A 21,285-nucleotide genomic window follows, 5' to 3' on the forward strand; every position below is an offset into this window, starting at 1 on the left:
TAGTTCCAGTGCCTGTATAGGTGCAGTCCTGCTCCTCGTTGACCAGCTCAAGGGCTCTCTTCTCAAAGGACAGTCGGATTTTCAGCTCGGGCATGACTCCTGCAGGCTGTGCCCGCTCACACTGGTTGCGCTCGGGTTTGTCTGATGCGGAATGTGTAGGCCACGCCAGATGGTAATGAAGACTGGATGCGTGGGAGGTGAGTGGTGACATAAGGAGCAGCTTATCTATTGGGGTGAACTTGGGGATTTGGGAGTGGGGGGGAGCACCATGACAAGTGTTGGGACCCCATAAGGTGGCTGGGAGAGAGATCACCATGGAAGTGTGAGGTGTGAGTTGGAGGGTGCAGCGGTGGACATGAGGAGGCAGACTTACCCTGGCTACACAAAAAGGTCATTTATCTTCTTTTGGCACTGTAGTCCCATCCTCTTATGCAGTGAGCTGGCACTCACTATCATGGCCATTATGCTCGCAGGCGGGGTTGGTGCCTTTGCTTGCTGGATGTCTAGCCGATCGCAGGATGTCAGGTCTCTTCTCGGCACCATCTAGATGTTCGGTGAGGGCTCCCTCCATGAAACATGGTGCTGTCTTAGAATCGAATCAAATAGAATCCCAACAGTGCAGAAGGAGGCCGTTCGGCCCATCAATACTGCACCAATCCTTTGAATGAGCACCCTCCCCATTTACACTCCCCCATCCATCCTGCCCTATCCTGTAACCCAGAACCTAACCTGCACATCCCTGGACATGAAGGGGCAATTTACCTCACCCGCACATCTTTGGACTGTGAGAGGAAACCGGAGCACTCGGGGGGGAACCCATGTAGACACGGGGAGAACGTGCAAACTTCCCACAGATTGAACCCTGGTCCCTGGTGCTGTGAGGCAGCAGTGCTAATCACTGTGCCACCCGAAAATTCAGTCACAATTCCTGATAGTCATCCGCCCCCGAACTGGACTTGGAGCAAGTGCTGGGGAGGCGTTTATAAGAGGCACCCCACTGATTGCTGAGATCAAGTTATCGCAGGACAAGCGAATTAGAGGCAAGCCGCCATGAGCATGACGTGGAAAAATAAATTCTGTTAAAGAGGCTGAATATATGGTGGATTTTCCTGCCGTTGTCGCCGACGGAATTCTCCCCAGTTTTCTCGGCGGGACTGAAATTTTGAAAAATCTAGGAAAATTGCAGGCAATGGGTTTAATATTGAGATTGCTGGACCATAATCACCCTTGGATGCTTCAATGGAAGTTACCAGCAGGCACCAACAGTTAATGGTAGTGACGCACTTTAGCAGAAAAAAATTTAATTATCCAAACCATTTTGATTGGATAAAGCCCAACTAGTTGCAACTTTAACTTCTAAAGCTTCAATTAATAGCTCCAAAATGTTTCCAGTGAGCCATTCACCAGGTGGTGCATTGTAGTTTTTCTACCCATCCTGTTTGCGGTAGCCAAGTTCAGTACAAAAGTACAACCATTCTTCTACTTCCAATGAGTCTTATTCAGTTTCAGTACTTAGGGAACCAGAGGCACTTAACAAAACCAGATGCCAGTCTATCAAAACTTTATAGGCTCTGTTGACTCCCGAGGAGACGAAAATCAAATAGGCTGTAAAAGGAGCCCAGGTGTGTTAGGTTGAAAGCAAGGCTTTTATAAACGCTACCAGTAATTTTTCAATCTCCATAACCAAGGTTTGGTCTGTTTTGCTTTTGATTCACCCTCAGTCTGAGCACTGTTCTCCTATCCAAATTGCAAGCATTAAGACTTGGCTTCTCTTAGGTATAAGGAAGTGATGGGGATGAGAAAAGTGCCCAGGTCTTGTCACTCTACAGCCTCCTGGAGATGAACAACTCCTCATTAGAGGATTACGTGCCAACATAATGAGGTCTCATTCTTGGCTCAGTGATAGCATTCTCGCCTCGGAGTCAGAAGGTAGCGTGTTCAGGTTCTACTCCAGAGATGAGTGCACATAATCAAGACTGGCATTTCAAAGCTGTTCTGTCAGAGGTGTTGTATTTTGGATGAGATTCCATGATACCATTTCACCAAAGAGCAGGGGAGTTATCCTGATTTCGGTATTTATCTTTATAGAACTCCAGATTACATGTTTATTTATTTCATTCCTGTTTGTGGAACCTTGCTGTCAGTAAATTGGTTGCCACATAGAACCATAGAATAGAACTATAGAATTCCTACAGCGGAGCGCGAGGCCACTCTGCCCATTGGGTCTGTACCAACCCTCTGAAACAGCACCCTACCCGCCCCCATCCCCGTAACCCCACCTAACCTCCACATCTTTAGACACTTTAAAGGGCAGATTTAACATGGTCAATACACCTAATCTGCACCTCTTTGAACTGTGGGAGGAAACCAGAGCACCGGGGGGAAATATACGCAAACACGGGGAAAACGTGTAAACTCCACGTGGACAGTCATCCGATGCCGGAATTGAACTCGTATCCCTGACGCTGTGAGGCAGCAGTGCTAATCACAATGCCACCCTAGTCCTTGCAATTCAACAATGATTATACTTCAAATCCACTTTATTCCTGATCTCCCTCTGTCTCCAATGGTCTTATCACAACATTGCCAAAAATCTGGTTCACTAACGCACTGTGCACTTTGCTCGAACTTTCACAGGTACTGCAAAAGAGTAACATTATCATCACACAAACTGGAGTCTCTGGAGATAAAGAGTTTAATCTGCAACACTCCATAACCTTCTTTATATCAACTAGATTTATAACATATGCCAAATGTCAATGGTAAAATAGCAGTTTGAAGATAACCTAATTATATATGAAAGGTCTTTAGCAACAAGCATCAAGTCTTGAGGAAGACATTTACGCTAATTAAAAAAGGAAAAAAAATAGTGATCCACAAGATTTTCTAATCAACTCAGTAAGTTAGATTCAATTAGTTGCAAATATAGTAGACCAGATATGTATCCTGACAGAACTAACAGTTGGCAACTGAGTACAGTTGCCTTAAAAAAACCTGACAACTTTTAATTTCAGAATGAAAGCAAATAACCATTGCAGAGGACTGTGTCAGTATGAACACAGAGCATTATTGTTTTAACCAAAATTGATTCTGAAACTGAAGGGGACTCCAGTTTCTTTGGATTGGTGCTGTTGAAAATGAAGCTTCCCGAGTTCCGTCAGATATGTTGTAGATATTTTGGAGAATAGTGGATAGGAACCTTCCATTTCATTGAATTTTTAGGATGAGCAAGGTATTTGGTCCACACTATTGTTGCTTGGACTATTGAACAATATTTCACTCTGCACTGAAAAAATTTAAGACGAATTTGGGTTAGCTTATTCACTCATTGGCTAATAACTGTTATTCAATGCCACCCTTATGCCTTTCTCCATACAACAAAAAAACGCAGCTTACCGTTCTTCCGTTCCGTGAGAGGTGGCAGTGGCTGGTCTGGCTGTAGAGATAGATCTTTCATTTCGGTGGTCATACAGTCACTCCTGGGGTTGCCAATTTCTGTGTTCTGATGACCTGGATCAGCATTCTGGTCCACACCCTCATTTCTGGTCACTCCATTCAACTTGCTAGGGCTGGGATTTGGTTCTTTCGGTTGCTCCACTTTGAATTATTCCGCTCAACAACATTCATTAAAATTAAGCCGACCTGCAGAGTAAAACGCGTACAAAAATTATTGGGCAGTTCAGCATTTCCTCATGGAAAAATACACCATCACTTCCTCGGAAGAAGTTAACCTTTTTGTTTATACTTAATCAGTACGACAACCTTTGTGTTCCCCTCACCGTCCTAACACCACGCAAGCAGCCCTAGGTTCCAAACCCACGTTATGCAATGAGTAGACTCATGTGGCATAATTATACAATACAAAATTTAATTGGATAATGGAAAGTCAGACTGTCTTGTCTACAACTGGGCAGCTGGTAGAACAGAGGCCAGGTAGGAGGTGGGACTGCGTATTGACTCTATTGTTTGCTTTATTGCAGGTGAAAATTCATTGAAAATTCAAGTCACCTTATGGACAAGTATCTTCACCTGAGAAGATACATAAACTATGGACGCGATTTAAACACCGTGTTGCGCCCGGCATGGATCTGGCCTGATCGGTTAAATACCGAGATAGGCCTAAATCTGGCACAAATCAGTTTTTGCTACCTCACCGGCCCGCTCCTGCTGGAGAGTTCCGGATCATGCCCCAAAATGGCGAGCATATCATTAATCCTTATTTGCATTAATTTCCATATTATTCATGAGATCAAAGTTGAATGCAACGGCCTCCCGGGTATTAACTGGCACCCCAGCGAGACATCATGTGGGTGTTGTTTAGTACTCCTTTTTAAAAAGGTGATGTTGACGCAATGAAGGGAACTGAGGAGGTGAGTTTCCATTTTCCGGCTGCTGCCCCAGTGCTCGGGTGTGAGGGGGGGATACCCTTAGTGGGGTTTGTCGTGTTGGGTGTTCTGGTTCACAAACAAGCCAACAATGCTGGAAGTGGTGTAACGCTATTTTATTAACTGTTCAACTATGGTAACATACTGTAAACGTGGGTATAAGCAATACCAGCTTAACTGTGGACCCTTTCCTATCACTAGCTATGGTGAGGCACTCAGCACATGGTGAATGTCTGTGTTGCAGGCTGTGAGCTCTGTGCTCTGAGCTGGCTGCTGCTAGAATGAACGGGAACTCTCCTGTCCCCTGTCTTTATAGAGCTTGTGCTCTCACTGGTGATTGGCTGCGGTGTTATGTATGCTGGTTGGTCCTACTGCATGTCCATCAGTGGGTGTATGTGATTGCACCATAATGTACTGATGTATATTATGACAGGGTTGAGTTTGGTCGGGGGGCCAGAAGGGTTCCAGGTCAGGTGTCGCACCGGGCCAGGGGTGTGAGTGGCTTTTCATCTGTGAGGCCTTCAAGGTATCTTTAAATATTGTGGATGCCCATAACAGGGGCAACTACAGCTGCTGCCAACTTACCGGTGTAACTGGCATTGCTGTGCCACACTGTTCTGCCTGCTGTGGCAGGAAGGGGTATTTGGAAGAGCTAGAGACCATCATCATCTCCTTGGTGGCAGGCCCCGGGTTGGCCTCCAGCACCGCCTCCTCCCTGATGGTGCCCATTGGGCCGTCGGGGTCTTTCTGGTATGGAGGAGCAGCTGGAGTGAGCTCCAGAGTCCTCTGAGTCTTCTGGCTCTGCCAGTCCTGCCGGCTCCCCATTGCCTGTTCCGTGGTGTTGACGCCCTCAGTGGTGCTCCTCAGTGACTGGCCATGCACTGCAGTGCCTTGGCAATTTCCACCTGTGTCTGGGTCATGTCCCTCAGTGAATGGGACATCCTCAGCCATGGTCTCCACAGACTGAGGCATGCCTTGAGCACCACAATTCAAGACCCGGACAACGTTCTCCAAGCTGCAGTCGCCACCCTAGCAGTGTTGGCCTCGGTGACACGCATCATCAGCATCATCTCCTATTCCTGTAGCCTTTGGGACTTCTCCAATTGACTATGCACTCACTGGAATGTCACTGACATATCCTCCTGAATGTCAATGGCTGTGTCCGATCATCCACATCAGCTCCGGGAGAACCTTGTCCAAAGCCTCAGCATCTGACTGGGATCCAACTGAGTCCTGGTTATCCAGTAGACCTCCGACTGCTGACTCTCTTGAATGTTCCTGCCTCCATCTGATGTGCATCAGCAACTGTGTGGTGCTCACTAGATTGCGCCCCAGAAGCCTGTCCACTAATGTTGCCCACCGAGGTGTGAGGCTCTGAGCTGGTGCAAGGTAGGGTTGATAGCTTTGATGCCTCAATGGTGGTCTCTTCTGAGGTGGTCTCTTGGTTGGGTTGGGGTGGGAATGACTCCAGATGGACCGGCCTCATCAGATGGGGATCCTGCTAGACAATGGACATGTGGTCAGTGAGAGGGAAGGATATTTTGTCTGACATGAACAACTCACTTGAGACAGGTTATCTGGGTGAAGGAGCACTGGATGCTCACTTCTACAGCACAGGTCAACCTCACTGTTGGTGACTGATCTCTCCTCGATCAACTCCACGATTTCCTAGGACCGTTCCTCAAAGCAGGTGCTGGTGGATGCTGAAGAACACGCATGAAGATTGGATATGGCGAGGGTGCGAGGTGTCAGCCAGTGATTTGGGTGTGGGGAGTTGGGGAGCGGCGGGTTGGGAACTTGAGGGCTGGCAGGTGGAACTGATGCCAGGAGCTAGGTGATAACTTACCCTGGCAGCTCGGTGAGGTCGTTGGTCTTTTTCTGACATTGAATGGTGGTCCTCCTGGTCTTGTTGCCTGCACTGACAGTCACGACCACTGCCTCCCAGGTGGCATTGGTGACCCTGCTGTTGATCCTCCGACCCCCTCAGGGCAACAGGATGTTCTGTCTCATAGTGATGGCGTTGAGAATCCTGGCCAGATTGGCTTCCCCAAAGAGAGGAGCAGGTCTGTACTCTCCCATGCTTGTTGACTGTGTGTTGACTGGACGTTTGTGGTGAGGGAACGTTTAAAAGCAGCTCTCTCTTGTTAACGGCAAGGCGCTGAGGCATGCGTCCGGAGACTCAGACGGCAAGACAGCCAGTAATAGCAAGAATCCCGTGGGGCTTATTTCCAGCGCTAAGTGCTATTAAAAACGGGCCACGATCTCGCCAACCCGGCCGTCGAGAAACACCCTGCCAAACGCATCCAAAATCACACAGAAATGTTTAAGTTAAATCCAAGTCCCTTGCACTTTGGAAGAATCCCTAGGTTGGGGTTTGGTACTGGGTGAAGATATGCAGGCGGATGGAAATTCGGTCTCCCCAAAATTCTATCACTGCAGTGGGCCTTCTGGTACACCATTTACATATCTTGGTGTCTACTTTCAGTTTTTAAATCTCAAGACGAAATGCATAAAAAGGGTCATAACATTGGTTGATTTTAAGTAAAATTCATTTAAAAACATTTTAAATCTCAGAATGCTGTTAGTATCAGTCTATTATATGCTTTGTGTGCGTCTGAAGATTGAAGCAAAAGTCAATCTACGATGCCTATGGCTTATATAACATCTGTGATTCACAGCAAATGAACATCACCTGGAATTGTCCCCACCCCCGGGTTGACATTTTTTACCTAATGTTATCTTTGCTGAAGTACAGTAGTAAAAAGGAAGCATGTTCTTCATGTCTGAAGTTATTCCAACAGGAATCACAAATTAATATTTTACAACCCGGTGATTCTCCTTGCAGCTCGGACAACTCGCCTGCACATTTTCTCTGCTGCTCAGAACTAAATTAAAGCCTTGATTTCAGCTTCACGTCCGCTGACTTTGTCGGTTCAGTTATTGCGCACAGTCAATTTCCAATTCCCACATAGCTTGATTACATTTGATTTGAAATGCCTGAACACATTTAAGAGGAGAGGAACGTGCCTGACTTCAAGATTTGTTGCCAACATATTAATTTACAGACTGTTCCAAGAGCAGGTCTTGTGCAGTCTCCAGCTAGTCATAAATATTAACGACACTGCATTCTCTATTTCTGTGCATTTTAAGGGCTCCATCATTTAAGGGCTCCTGAAGAACGTAGCATTAGCATTTCTTCCCACTGATCTTGTCAATTGCTTTGCATAGATTAATTTATTGCCATGTTTTGTTTTAACCTTTACCTCACCAATTCTCTCTGCTTCCATCCCATCACACACCCTCCTGTTGAAGCACGTGTTTGCACAGTTTGTGAAGAGAAGTGCATGTTTTATGTGTCAGGTTCTGAGCATTTTCTTTCAACTAGTGATGTAGATACCACAGCAAAATTAAAAAACGCACAAAATTCTTTCAATTCACCCTTCTTTTAATAAAAGAACAAGCCATTATGGGTGTGAGCTAATGTAGGCTCCTATGGGCAATCGGTTTCCCATAGCTCAGCCAACTAGAACAAAAACATTAGAAGCTTCTGTTCTACCAACGAGCCAGCATTTACAGTCTTGAGCTCATTAGAGTATGATGAGCAGTCAAACAAGAAGGTTAAATAGCATTATTAGAGTGCGTTAAAAACTCCTGCAGATTTGTGTTTCATCTGAAGTTAAAAAGGAAACTACACTGAAGAGCTGCATGCAGCGCATAGGGTATCAGTTGGTCACACATTATCTACAACATCATAATCTCCTGCCATTATATAGGCTTCTGAATCTAGAATTTTACTTTAAATGAGTCTAAGGTTTGGATTTTAAGGATGGTAAGCGCCCCAAGAGCCGGCGCCTAACGTGCAGCTGGCGACTCTCTAACTCCCACCGCTGTTTAATGCTCACTCGAGCGTTGATCGGCAGTCGGTGGCATTGCCATCTGCCCTTGGAAGGAAGTCCAACGCAGGAGAGCTATCAGGCAACCAGACTGGCCAACAGCTCTCCCAACTCAGCCAGGCACAGCGCTGCAGTGGCCAGAAGCGGTACGGCAGTGCACTGCCTGGAACTAAGTACCGGCCGGGAGTGTTGGAAAGGAAGTCCCGGGAGTGAGAGGGTAGGGGACGTCCTGGGGGGAGGCAGTGGCGGGGAGGGTTGGGAGGAGGGTGATCAAAGCAATGAGGGCGTAGGCCAGGGTTTGGGGGAGGGGGGGGGGGGTTGGGTTCCCAGAGTTCCAATTCCTGGAGGGGAGGTCGCCCCCAACTCTGAAGGGGCCTTCAGTGCGAAGCGAACCCCCCCTTCCATGAACCTTCCCAGCTGAGATGGCAAAAAAGCTTTTTTGTCAGTTTGTCACATATTCGCACCTGCCCCTGCCAGCCTAAAAATTGAGGCAGGCAGGAAAAGGCTCGTAGGTGACCATTAGATGGCCACTTAGGGGCCTTAATAGGTGAAGGGGTGGGATTCTCACCTGAGGCCCTGCCTGCCCAAGCATGAAATAGTGCCAGCGGGTAGGTACCAGGGAGGGAGAATCCCATCCATTCACCCTCACCTTAGAATCCACGTTGGGAGTAGCGTAAGATTTTGCCCTAAAATTCAGACATGTGCATTTAATTAGCTTTCATCTTAATCCGATTGCAGTGTTTTCTATTTATCTTGCGCCATAGTGATAGCAAAACCTTGTCCAAGAAGCTTGTGTGTTGAACGGTCAACCTTTGGCACAAAGACCTCCCTCTTTGTAATCCACCCTCTTACTCATGTATCCAATTTAATGCTAAACTCTTGTACATTTGGCCAGTACAGGTACACTAAATGAATCGGTGATAAGATGAGGTCATATTTTGTCATTTAAGAATGTTGTAACTTAACACTGACAATTAGTTCTCAAGGGCCAACAACTTTCACGAGTGCTGCTGAAAAAGGAAAACATTGCATAGCTACACAGTGAGAAAACTAATCCTCGTTGAAGATTATTACAAATGTTGCTAATCCACAATCTTCCTTTAATCCAATGCCTGGTTTGTTCCGTCAATATAAACTTCAGCCTGATTCAGTATCAACCAACCAATTAATCACGGCTCCAATTAGCAATCTGAAGAAATATGTAGAAACAAAACATGAGTTTCCACCCATTGAGTTACTTTTTTTTATTTGTTTCCTCATAGTGAGTACAAACACCCAATTACTTATGAATGATTGTCTCAGTCGGCTCTTCTGTGCATGACAATTACCTTGAGACTGCTTGTTCTCTTACGTTTTTACTGGTTGAGAAGGTACAGCAGATAATGCCAGAAAAGGAGGCTTAACGGATCAGAGGAGGGAAGTGTTCAAGAACTTTTTAGTGTAAAAGCTAATTTCAAAAACTTTGATGAAGCGGCTGGAAAAAAAAGGAACGATTAGGCTAGGGTAATTATAGAATGCTCATCTTTTCAGTGACTAGATGTAGGTTTAACATTGGTTTTTCACTTCTTTGACCATGTTTTAAAATTAGCCCTGACTAATGGGGTGAATGCATTCTGTCTGTTGGTGAAATGCTGGATAGTCTCAATGCATGGGCACAGATTCACAACAAAGGTTGCCCTTAATTTGGCCAATTTGTTTAAGGAGACCAGATAGAACCATAGGAAAGTTACAGCACAGAAGGAGGCCATTCGGCCCACCTTATCCATGCCAGTCTGAGGTCACCCAGGTGCCCTATCTAATCTCACCTTCGCGCACCCTGTCCATAGTCCTGTAGCTGACAGCTCTTAAGGTGCTGACCCAGATACTTTTTAAAAGAGTTCAGGATTTCTGCCTCCGCCACCAACTCAGCAGCGACCCTGCCCTCTACACCTTCTGCCACTTATCTTGAATCTATGTTCCCAAGTTCTAGAATTCCCCACGAAGGAAAACAATTTCATTCTGTCCACTCTGCAAGGATAATCCAGGGAACTACAGGCCGGTGAGCCTTACGTCAGTGGTAGGGAAATTAATGGAGAGAATTCTTCGAGACAAGATCTACTCCCATTTGGAAGCAAATGGACGTATTAGTGAGAGGCAGCATGGTTTTGTGAAGGGGAGGTCGTGTCTCACTAACTTGATAGAGCTTTTCGAAGAGGTCACAAAGATGATTGATGCAGGTAGGGCAGTGGATGTTGTCTATATGGACTTCAGTAAGGCCTTTGACAAGGTCCCTCATGGTAGACTGGTACAAAAGGTGAAGTCACATGGGATCAGGGGTGAGCTGGCAAGGTGGATACAGAACTGGCTAGGTCATAGAAGGCAGAGAGTAGCAATGGAAGGGTGCTTTTCTAATTGGAGGGCTGTGACTAGTGGTGTTCCACAGGGATCAGTGCTGGGACCTTTGCTGTTCATAGTATATATAAATGATTTGGAGGAAAATGTAACTGGTCTGATTAGTAAGTTGCAGACGACACAAAGGTTGGTGGAATTGCAGATAGCGATGAGGACTGTCAGAGGATACAGCAGGATTTAGATCATTTGGAGACTTGGGCAGAGAGATGGCAGATGGAGTTTAATCCGGACAAATGTGAGGCAATGCATTTTGGAAGGTCTAATGCAGGTAGGGAATATACAGTGAATGGTAGAACCCTCAAGAGTATTGAAAGTCAGAGAGATCTAGGTGTACAGGTCCACAGGTCACTGAAAGGGGCAACACAGGTGGAGAAGGTAGTCAAGAAGGCATACGGCATGCTTGCCTTCATTGGCCGGGGCACTGAGTATAATAATTGGCAAGTCATGTCGCAGCTGTATAGAACCTTATTTAGGCCACCCTTGGAGTATAGCATTCAATTCTGGTTGCCACACTACCAGAAGGATGTGGAGGCTTTAGAGAGGGTGCAGAAGAGATTTACTAGAATGTTGCCTGGTATGGAAGTCATTAGCTATGAGGAGCGGTTGAATAAACTCGGTTTGTTCTCACTGGAACGATGGAGGTTGAGGGGTGACCTGATAGAGGTCTACAAAATTATGAGGGGCATAGACAGAGTGGATAGTCAGAGGCTTTTCCCCAGGGTAGAGGGGTCAATTACTAGGGGGCATAGGTTTAAGGTGCGAGGGGCAAGGTTTAGAGGAGATGTACGAGGCACGTTTTTTACACAAAGGGTAGTGGGTGCCTGGAACTCGCTGCCGGAGGAGGTGGTGGAAGCAGGGACGATAGTGACATTTAAGGGGCATCTTGACAAATACATGAATAGGATGGGAATAGAGGGATGCGGACCACGGAAGTGTAGAAGGTTTTAGTTTAGACGGGCAGCATGATCGGCACGGGCTTGGACGGCCAAAGGGCCTGTTCCTGTGCTGTACTTTTCTTTGTTCTATCTCTTACCCTCATAATTTTGTACAGCTCAATGAAGTTACCCCTCAGTCTTCTTTGTTCCACAGAAAATAACTCCAACCTGTCCAACTCTCCTCATAGCTCCACTTTTCTAGCCCTGGCCACATTCTTCTCCAGAGCAATTATGTCCTTCCTGTAATGTGGTGACCAGAACTGCACACAATACTCCAGTTATGGTCTCACCAGTGTTTTATACAATTTCAACAATATATCCTTACTTTTATGTTCTATACCTCTGCCAATAAAGGAGGGCATTCCATATGCTTTCTTTAAAACCTTGTCTACTTGAACAGCTGTCTTTAGGGACCTGTGTACTTGTATGCCAAGATCTCTCACTTCATCTACCCCCCTTAGTATGTACAACATGATGATGTTGTTGGAAAAGCAAGAATGTCACCCACTTGTCAAATTCGGAGAAGTTTATGTACTTTTGACGCATGCTGAGAAATCTCTTTAATAGTGCAATGGATATGTTCTTATTAGGCTGGGACTGAGATGTCTTCCAAGGACGCATTAGAGAATTTTCTAATATGCATTTAAGCATGATAACATTTGGCCTGAAAGTATTTGATACATACTGAAATAAAAAGTTCCATTCCTAAGTGTTACCCATCTTCCGTGAACATATAATTGAAAACATGTAAAACAAAACCATCCATATACTTTCAATTAACTTTAAAAAAAGAATGTAGAATTATTGCATCCCAACTATGGCTGGGCAAGTTCTGAACCCAGTGAGTTCTGTAGTTATTGAGAGTTCATGATGGTTTGGCACCAGCCCAGTCAACTATCGTAAAGAACATCACCAGGGTTGGTGAACAATAGCGTGTATTCATAATTATCAAAGCTTTTTTTTTGATTTTCCCAAATGTTAACCACTTTATCCCATGTGGCCATTCAGATGCACAAATCTCATTTTGAGAGGATATTGTAAGTGCCACAGATCTTATCAGTCCAAAGTCTTTCTTTAGTGATTGCATTTTATTCTCCCGCAAACCTTTTCAGAAATATAACAGAAAAACACTGCTGGCAAATAAAAATATCCATACATTTTTATTAACACTGAGCTGCTCAAAGAATGTAAGCAAGGGTTTGTGGAGTGTAAATGTTTTCCATCATCTAGTTTAATTATATGTTTAGGGGTGGTCACTGGCATATTAGATAGATGAGAGTCTATGAATGTTTCCTGTACATGTTTCCAGAAGGCATTGGTACAGTTCTACAGAAGAGATTATTAGCAATAGTGAAAGTGTACCAAATTGAGATAACTTTGGAACATGAATTGATAGTTGGTTAGGAGGTAAGAGACAGGGAGTAAGAGATCTTCCTTCTATCATAAGGTCAGAAGTGAGGATTCTACAGGTGACTACACAATGTTCAGGACAATTTGTGACTCCTCAGATACTGAAGCAGTTCATCCCCAAACGCAGCAAGACCTGGATAATATCCAAGCTTGATCTGACATATGGCAGGTAACATTCGCACCACACAAGTGCCAGGTAATAACCATCTTCAATAAGAGAGGATCTAACCATCGCCCCTTTACATTCAATGGCATTACCATCGCTGAATCCCCCACAATCAACATTCTGACCAGAAACTGCACTACACTAGCGATATAAATACTGTGGCTACCAAATCAGATCAAAGGCTAGGTATCCTGTGGTGAGTAACTCACCTCCTTGCCTGGATTAGTGTAGTTCCAACAACACTCAAGAAGCTCAACACCATCCAGGATAAAGCAGCCTGTTTGATTCCTACCTCTTCAATACACATTCACTCCCCCCACCACTGACATACAGTGACAGCAATGTGTACCATCTGCACTGGTACACATTGCACTGCAGCACTCACCAATGTTCCTTAGGCCGCGCCTCCCAAACCCACAACCACTACTGTCTAGAAGGACAAGAGAAGCAGATATCAGGGAACACCAGCACCTGGAGTTTCCCTTCCAGGTCATCATCATCCTGACTTAGAAACATATTGCAGTTCCTTCACTGTCGCTGGGTCAAATTCCTGGAACTCCCTCCCTACCAGCATTGTAGGTATACATACATCTCAGAGACTGCATCAGTTCAAGAAGGCAGCTCACCACTATCTTCTGAAGGGTAACGATGGATGGGCAATAAATGCTGGCCTAGCCAGAAACGCCCACATTCCGTAAATGGATAAATGACAATAATGGGATCCTTTTTTGATTGGCAGGATGTGATAAATGTTGTTCTGCAGAAGTCTGCACTGAGTCCTTCACTTTTCATTCTATACATCTGAGACTAAGATGAATAAATAGAGTTGTATATCCAAGGGATGATTTCTTAGCAGGCTCTTCAACTGAGGCCATATGGGTGGAACATCAAATCAAAAACGGGCCTTTGCTGGGAGTATACTATAGATCCCCATGTAGTTCGGGAGAGATTGAAGAGCAGATATGCAGACAAATCTCATAGAAGTGTAAAAATAATAGGGTAATAATGGGAGGGGATTTCAATCTCCCCAATATTAATTGGGAAGGCAAAGAGTGAAATGCTAAGGGAGGGCGGAATTCTGAAACTGCGCCCCGGAGAGCTTTTTGAGCCAGGACATAGAAAGTCCTTCAAATACCTATCTATTCTAATCCCATTTTACAGCACCTGGTCCATAGCATTGTATCTTTTGGTTTTCAAATTCTCATCTAAATGCTTCTTAAATGTTGTGAGCGCACCTGCCTCGACCACCCTTTTAGGCAGTTCGTTCCAGATTCCCACCACCCACTAGGTAAAAATGTTTTCCTCAAATCTCCTGCCCCTTACCTTAAATCCATGCCCATTGGTTAGTGACCCCTCAACTAAGTCCCTTCCTATCTACCCTATTAATATGCATCAGAATTCTGCACACTTCGATGATGTAATGTTCTTGTCAGATGGCCTGATTTATATTACAAGAACACTTGTAGCTAAAGCTATAAACGATTTGTTAACACTAACTGTGGGTCAAATATATACAAAACAACAGATGAATAACAGTATTAACATGCACAAGCAACCTCTCTCTTCCAGCTCTCCAGTCAGTCTCAGGTCACCTGACTCTATCATTCACTTATATACTAATGAGACTCCTGGTGGTCAGTCAGTGAATTACAACAAAACCATGTTATCACCACAGATGAGGCCCTCCCTCAGCCTTCTCTGCTCTAAGGAAACAATCCCAGCCTAACCAGACTCACTTCACACCAGAAATACTCCAATCCAGGCAAAATAATAATAATAATTGCTTATTGTCACAAGTAGGTGTCAATGAAGCTACTGTGAAAAGCCCTTAGTCGCCACATTCCGGCGCCTTTTCGGGGAGGCTGGAAAGGGAATTGAACCCGCGCTGCTGGTCTTGTTCTGCATTAGAAGCCAGCTGTCTTAGCCCACTGTGCTAAACCAGCCCATTGTGCAGGTGAATCTCATCCACACCCTTTCTTAATAATAATAATAATTTTTATTATTGTCACAAGTAGGCTCACAGTAACACTGCAATGAAGTTACTGTGAAAAGTCCTTAGTCGCCGCACTCCGGCGCCTGTTCGGGTACATGGAGGGAGAATTCAGAATGTCCAAATTACCTAATAGCTCATCATTTGGGACTTGTGGGAGGACACTGGGGCACCCGGAAGAAACCCATGCCACACGGGGAGAACGTGCAGACTCCACACAGACAATGACTCAAGCCAGAAATCGAACCTGGGACCCTGGCACTGTGAAGCCATAGTGCTAACCACTATGCTACCGAACTGCCCATCTAGTGCAATCAAATCTTTCCTATAGTGTGGCAACTAGAACTGCACATAGTACTCTAGCTGTGCCCTAACGCGCATTTTATTTAGCTCCATCATAACCTCCCTGCTCTTATATTCTGTAATTTGGCTAAAAAAGGCAAGAATCCCATATGCCTTCTTAACCAACTTATCTACTTGTCCTGCTGCCTTCAGAGAACTTTGGACATGCACCCCAAGGTCCCTCTGGATTTCTGGACATACTAGTGTGCTATCATTCATTATTTATTCCCTTGCCTTGTTAGTCCTCCCAAAGTGCATCATCCCATACTTTTCAGGGTTAAATGTCATGTGCCAATGTACTGCCCACCTGACCAAACTTGGCAGAGCATTATTGATGACCACAGCTTTTATAATAAACCATCTATCGTGGGCAGCATGGCAGCATAGTGGTTAGCACAGTTGCTTCACAGCTCCAGGGTCCGAGGTTCAATTCCCGGCTGGGTCACTGTCTGTGCGGAGTCTGCACGATCTCCCCGTGTCTGCGTGTGTTTCCTCCGGGTGCTCCGGTTTCCTCCCACAGTCCAAAGATGTGCGGGTTAGGTGGATTGGCCATGCTAAATTGCCCTTAGTGTCCAAAAAATGTTAAGTGGGGGTTACTGGATTACAGGGATAGGGTAGATATGTGGGCTTCAGTAGGGTGCTCTTTGTAAGGGCCGGTGCAGACTTGATGGGCCGAAAGGCCTCCTTCTGCACTGTAAATTCTATGATCTAGCTCAAAGCCAATGGAATATCATAGAATTTGCAATATCATAGAATTTACAGTGCAGAAGGAGGCCATTCGGTCCATCGAGCCTGCACCGGCACTTGGAAAGAGCACCCTACCCAAGGTCAACACCTCCACCCTATCCCCATAACCCAGTAACCCCACCCAACATTAAGGGCAATTTTGGACACTAAGGGCAATTTATCATGGCCAATACACCTAATCTGCACATCTTTGGACAGTGGGAGGAAACCGGAGCACCCGCAGGAAACCCACGCATACACGGGGAGGATGTGCAGACTCCGCACAGACAGTGACCCAAGCCGGAATCGAACCTGGGACCCTGGAGCTGTGAAGCAATTGTGCTATCCACAATGCTACCATGCTGCCCCCAAATCTATTTCAATGGTAAAAGAAATGGCTAAATTTTATTTAGACTATACCAAATGGCCTGTCAATCAAAGCTATCTAGGATAAGACCTTTTTTTCCCTCTAATTGACTGCTACTTAAGTTTTTAAAATCATTTTAAAATGTTCCTGGACATTTACATCACTTCAGATTATGACATTACATAATAATCGCTTATTGTCACAAATTGGCTTCAATGAAAAGCCCCTAATCGCCCCATTCCAGAGCCTGTTCAGGGAGGCCGGTACAGGAATGGAACCCGTGCTGCTGGCATTGTTCTGCATGACAAGCCAGCTGTTTAGCGAAACCAGCCCAACTCACAATGAAGCCAGTAAGAGCAGGAGTGCAGGCACGTAAGCATTGCTGTTAGGGAGAATGGTGTAGGAGTCCTAAAACTGGGTCCCGCCCACCATTTTAAAGTCCTCTAGGGTCTGCCTCATCCCACAAAAACCCAGGTCCAAGTTACGAGGGACAGTAAATTATAGATGCAGGACATTAAAAAGAGAGATTGACAGATTAAGTGAATGCGCAAAACTATGACAGATGAAGTTCAGTGTGAGGAAGTGTAAAATCATCCACTTTAGATTCAAACAGAGACAAATGAGAATATTTTCCCCATGATGATGGTCTAGTTGAACTGTAAAGGAGCAAAGTGTTTTGGGAGTCTGTGAACACAAGTCACAAAAAGCAGGTACAAAATATCATGAAAAAGAAGAACAGAATTTTGGAATTTTTGGAATCTCAAAAAAGCTGGAATGCACAGGCAAGGAATTTATGTTTTCATTGTTGAGAACTTTGGGTCAGACCTCATCTGGACCAATGCCTTATTGGCATCATGCCTCAGGAAGGCCTTGAAAGGGGTATATTGCAGATTCACCAGAATTCTGTGAGGGATTGAAGGGTTGAATTGTGAGGCTGAGTTGTATAAATTGGGCTCATGTTCCCTTGAGTTCAGAAGGTTGAGGTGTGATTTAATTGAGATGTCTAAAATTATAAATGGACTGAATAGGGTAGACAGAAGGAAACTATCTCCTCCAGTCAGAGAATCGATAACAAGGGGCCACAATCATAGACTCTCAACTCATTCAGGGCTGAAGTCAGGAAACATTTTCTTCAGATAAATGCTGGTGGAAATCTGGCACTCTCTTCCCTGAAAAGCGTTGGTTGCTGGGTCAATCAACATACTCTAGTCTGTTAACAACAGTATTTCATTCAGTGAGGAAATCAAAATATTGGTCTCAAGGGTGGGTACAATCAAGGACAAAGCAGCCTGCTTAATTGGCACTCCATCCACAAACATTATTGACTCACAGTGGCAGCAACGTGTACCATCTACAAGATGGACTGCAGGAACTCATAAAGGCTCCTTATACAGCACCTTCCAAATCTATACCAATACCATCTAGTAGGCCAAGGGCAGCAGATACCTGGGAACACCACCACCTTCTGGAGGTTCCCTGTAAGCCACTCACCATTCTGACTTGGAAATATATCAGCTTTCCTTCACTGTCTCTGGGTCAAAATGTTGGAACACCTTCCCTAACAGCACTGTGGGTGTACCTACACCCCATGGTCTGCAGCAGTTCAAGAAGTAGCTCACTACCATCTTCCCAAGGGAAAATAGGGATGGGCAATAAATGCTGGCCCAGCCAGTAACACCCACAACCCTTGAACAAATAACAAAGAAGCCATGATTATTTTAATAAATTATATTTGTGGTGATGAATGGCCTATTGATCCTATATTGTTTTCTAGAGTTTACAGTGCAGGAGAAGGCCATTCGGCCCATTGAGTCTCCACCGGCCCCTGAAAGAGCACACCTCCACCCTATCCCCACAACCTAGCAACCCCACCTAACTTTTGGACACTGTGGGGTATTTTAGCGTGACCAATCCACCTAACCCGCACATCTATGGACTGTAGGAGGAATCCGGAGCTCCCGGAGGAAACCCACGCAGACATGGGGTGATTGTGCAGGCTCCGCACAGTCAGTAACCCAAGCCGGGAATCGAACCCGGGTCCCTGGTGCTGTGAAGCAACAGTGCTAATCATTGTGCTACCGTGCCGTCCCTAAGATAGCTAACATAGCTACCGTATTACCTTTTGGTAATACTTTGTTTCACAGTCTTTGTGCATTTTATGACATTGATAAATTGTCCTTTTAGCAAGAGTTAATTATAATATATCCTTCTGCATTTACCTGGTGCCCCTTTACAATTAATACAGGTAGGCGAGACACTGACAAATAAGTGCACTATCTAATTTACTGAAGATCCCAATGCTTAATATAATTGAAACAGTTCTATAAAGGTGTTGCCTCAAATGTACAAGTGGGACAGGAGAGAAAGAACAGAGTTGCACCTATGTCGTGCTTTTTGCACCTGCCGGATATTTCAAAAGTACTTCAGAGATGATTAAACACTTCTGAGAAGCAATCACTGATGTCAGACAGGTATGCACATTTGCCAATTTGCACAAACCAAACTCCAACAAATATCAACAAGGTGAATGCCCAGTTGACATGCTTTTATTGGGTTGGTTGAAGGATGAATGTTGGAAAGGACATTGGGAAAACTCTTCTTCAAAAGGAACTGTCGGATCTTTTACATTCACCTTTAAGAGATGGGGGTGGTATCAGTTTGAAATTTGATTGAAAATACAACAGCTCACCAATGAATCTTTTCTTCATCGCTGCACTTAAGCCTAGAAAGAAGTCTTACAACACCAGGTTAAAGTCCAACAAGTTTGTTTCGATAAACTGATAAGTGACATCGAAACAAACCTGTTGGACTTTAACCTGGTGTTGTAAGACTTCTTACTGTGCTCACCCCAGTCCAATGCCGGCATCTCCACATCTTAAGCCTAGAGTATGTGGACCAGTTCTATCATGTGTTTGAACTCATAACGTTGTGACTCAGGTGAGGCGGTGATCATCGAACCAAGTTGACATTTCAACTAATGGTTCACAACTTAATTGGGAAAGAAATAGCAGCTGTAGGAAAGTGCATATTCAGATAAGAATTAAGTGCAAACAAGGGGATAAAAGATTTGCACTGAGCAAAAAATGTTTTACGCAACAGTTTAAGTGAGTCTAGACAGGTAACTTCCTTTTCATTGAAACAATAAAATATAATAAGGGTTTCCAAGTTTATTTCATAATCCTCTGATAAGAACTACCACCATGCTGATACCCCACAAAACTTTGTGATCTCTTCTCCTCTAGACATGTGCAAATTGTTTGGGATGTAAAATTGTCTAGACAAGCTTCACCTGGCTAAATCATTGAAGAATTCCAAAGAGATCTTTGAGCCCACATCCCACAGGCAATTTTGCAGCACCTGCTGTATATCAAGGAGACAACTTTCCAATCCCAAAAGCCTCTTACTTCAATGCCAAGCTTTGCATCAACAGACTTAGTGCGAGAGAGTCAGGGCATCATGTTTTAAATTGCAGAACCTGCCAATTAGAGTTTTCGTACCTAAATGAATTGGAATTGGAACACTTTGTATCAATGTTTCTTTTTCTTGGATGTGTACTTCTCATATTCCAATTTTGTTGACAATTTTTACACTTCTCTCAAAAAGTTTTTTTGAACAGACGTACCACCAACTCCTCCACCTGCCTCCCAAAAAAAAGCTTCTTGAAGTTGTACAATGTTGGCATAAACACCTTCCTTCTAATGTGTGTCCGAGTCTGTATGAAAGCCCACGTATGCATTACAGGAGTGACGCAGGTTAAAAATATAAACCATTTTTCCCTATTCTTTGACATTTATTATGACATTAGACAGTTTGCAATACAACATTCACAGCTCACTGGTAATAGTGGTCGAGAGGATCTGGATAATTGCAAAGTAACCTTTAAAGTAAATTCTTGAAACACTTTATTGCAATAATTAATTATTTTCTGAGCTTCCAATGAGTTGAATAACTGCTGACAGCATGGAAACGTTGACTACAATAGGGAAAATATTGCAGGCACAAGAGTTAGAGTGAAGATGAATTTTTTCCACCATGGTCGTCATTTTTGTTAATACATTATTCAGGTACAGATGCCAAATATAAGGCATCAGCTACTGTATATAAGAAAAATACAAGATAATCAATTTTTCTAAGATTTGGGGAGTTCTTTAATTATGCTACTTTCTCACATCCATTTTATCGTTCCTGATTGTCCTCGTTTCCATATCAATAATAACAATCCCATCCTCCTACCAAACCCCCAAACATTAGCCCGCATGTTAACATAAACAAATGACAAAGAGGAATCAGGAATCACACATAGTCACCATTAACACATACAGTTCCCCCTCCCCCAACCCGCCCAGCCCCCAACCCCCCTAATGTTCGATGTGATCCAATTCTCGAAAGTGCATAATGAAAAACGCCCATGAATTGTAGAATCCCTCCATCCTTCCCCTCAGTTCAAATTTGACCTTTTCAAGCGTCAAGAATTCCAGCAGGTACCCCCACCACGCCAGGGCACAGGGTGGAGAGGTTGATTTCCACCCTAACAGGATCCACCTTCGGGCAATCAACGAGGTGAAGGCTACAACACCTGCCTTTGCGCCCGTTTCCAACCCCAGCTGGTCCGACACCCTGAATATGGCCTCTCGAGGGCCCGGGTCAAGTTTCACGTGCACTATTTTGAGATTACCCTAA

At 44.6% G+C, this 21,285-nt stretch overlaps 1 long non-coding RNA gene across 1 annotated transcript in view; it reads right to left on the reverse strand.

The window, feature by feature from the left end:
- Positions 1–3,402: 3,402 nt before the first annotated feature.
- Positions 3,403–21,285, reverse strand: part of LOC140394836 (uncharacterized) — a 710,765-nt gene continuing 692,882 nt past the window's right edge. The window contains exon 4 of the long non-coding RNA XR_011936029.1: positions 3,403–3,642. This is a non-coding gene — a long non-coding RNA (uncharacterized lncRNA). The remainder of the gene's footprint in view (positions 3,643–21,285) is intronic.

Source organism: Scyliorhinus torazame, chromosome 18 (assembly GCF_047496885.1).
Source record: "Scyliorhinus torazame isolate Kashiwa2021f chromosome 18, sScyTor2.1, whole genome shotgun sequence".
Lineage (NCBI taxonomy): Eukaryota > Metazoa > Chordata > Chondrichthyes > Carcharhiniformes > Scyliorhinidae > Scyliorhinus > Scyliorhinus torazame.